Here is a 2,145-nt window from a genome sequence, read left to right as displayed (position 1 = left end):
GCCCTGCACAGCCCAAAGCCAGTTGCAGAATCTCTAACATTAGAAGCTAAAAATGTGTCTCATATAGGTGTTATTTTGGTACTTTACACGTCACACACAGCCTCGATACAAAAATCTCCTTATATGTTAATAGTTCCTCTTTTTCTGTCAGATTTCCGGTGCAGCTCTGCACTAGACTTCCCCTTTTCTTTACTTCTCCTTTCTAAACTCTATTGCCAGGGCAACTTGTCACCCTCTGACCTAGTTCTTTGTCACCTCTGGGCCTGGTTTATAAAGGCCTATACATAAAACAATATAATCAGAGAATAAGCACTAGGTGTGGTGACTCCACAGCTAGGTGAGTGGCTCCAGCAGATCCCAGGAACAACACCGGAGATCTCTGTCCAGAAGAGCGCAGTCCTAGGAATATGCCACCCATGAGTTACTTATGTAATACCTGTAATACCCTAGTTAATCTTTTGCCTCTCAGAACAAGTAACTGTTTTTTCTCTTGTAGCAAAGGCGCATAATACAAACTGTGGCTAAATATATGCTATCCTTTTACATAAAGTTGATATTCTTTTCACTCGCGACATATGTATTGTTAAACAAGTTTAACCATTTTGTTGTTTGGTATCATGCTCAAGGATATTTCAGCTTGCAGTCTGAAGGAGCCTGTGATCAGACTATTGATCTGCTGTACTGTGTTTTTCTTACATAAAAAGCTTTGCAATCTAAAAAGTTATGTTATTTGTTTAGGTAACAATAATTAAATAAATAAACCAACTGTTAGTTTAGAAAAGACTTCTGTGTCTTAATGCAACTGCCCCCTCCCATTAACATTGCCTTGTGCTCATGCAGTTTGTAAGTTTAGTAGGGAACAGAGGTGGGAAGTAACGAAGTAGAAATACATATAATTTCCTGGTATATGTAATTTTGGGTTAAGATTTGAGGGGAGTTATTATTTTATGTCACTGTGAGCCTTTAAACATGAAATTTATTTTGAGCCTCAATAATAACACATTAAATGCAATCCTGCTTGTGTATTAATCACCTGAGCATGTTGCATAAAAAGAGATGAAAGTGGCGATAAAAGAAAAGTGGCATAGTCAGGGTTTAAAGTGGGCTCTTATTTTCTTTTTTGTCTTTTTTTTGGACAACACCATCTGTAAGTTTGCATTTGCGGTACTTATGCATCTAGCTAGCCCTAATGAAGAGCATAAAGGTATTAATGATTTTAAGTGGCAGATAATTTCAAATGCAACGTTTCTATCAGCTCAGCAAACATCAGCAAACACACAAATTGTTTGTGTGCAGTTTTTGGTAAAGTGTGTTGTTAGCTAAAAGTCCAGCTGCTGCAGTTCAAAGAGAGAACAAAGAAAGAGAGCTAACCTCACTCAGAGATGGAGAAAGATACGAAAGATTGGTCAGGAGAGGAAGAAGAGATTTAAAGGTAAGGATTGCTCAATCCTATTGATAAAGTGGAAATTTAAAGCTTACATGTAAGTCGATGTAAGGTAGACTGTGTTAAAGGTTGCATTAAAATAGCAATACTAATAGGATAAAGAGGTTAGTTTGCTGTAGTGTGATGGATTAAAAATCTTTGTTATTGGTGCACAGTGGCTGTGGTGTTACATGAAGGGTAGCAGAGATTAATATGAATGTTAGCTGATAATGTTTAGTGTCAGTTTTGGCTGGTGGTCATGGGTCACTTCCAATAAAATGGCACAAGACTGTAGTAACATCCATCTATCAAATGGAAGACTTTATAAAGAGAATACATGTTAACACACCAACACACAGAGAGAATCCACCCCCCTCAAAAGCAGCTGTCTTCCTTTTATACTCTACCATTCCAGCGAGCATATGGAAAACATAATCCTCCCCATGAGAAAACATCAACCACAATACACCACATGATAGACATATTCCAATGTGTTACAAGTCCTATAAATAATTCAATAACATATAAACTTCAATCACTTCTATATACATTAAAACACCTTAACCACACTCCCCCAGCCTGGCACATTGGTTTGCTCCAGGAGCTCACAAACAGGTGATTGAGCTGCTTTTACACTTTTGCACCACATCCTGCAAAAGAAGCCACCAGTAAAGGTGAGTACTGTTACCACTACAATAATCTATCTAGGATACTGCACGTGA

The sequence above is a fragment of the Haplochromis burtoni genome, unplaced genomic scaffold, assembly GCF_018398535.1.
Source record: "Haplochromis burtoni strain Fernald_Lab_line unplaced genomic scaffold, NCSU_Asbu1 Contig_181, whole genome shotgun sequence".
NCBI classification, from domain to species: Eukaryota; Metazoa; Chordata; class Actinopteri; order Cichliformes; family Cichlidae; genus Haplochromis; species Haplochromis burtoni.
The sequence above is the reverse complement of the archived record's forward strand: the minus strand, read 5'-3'. Positions refer to the sequence as shown.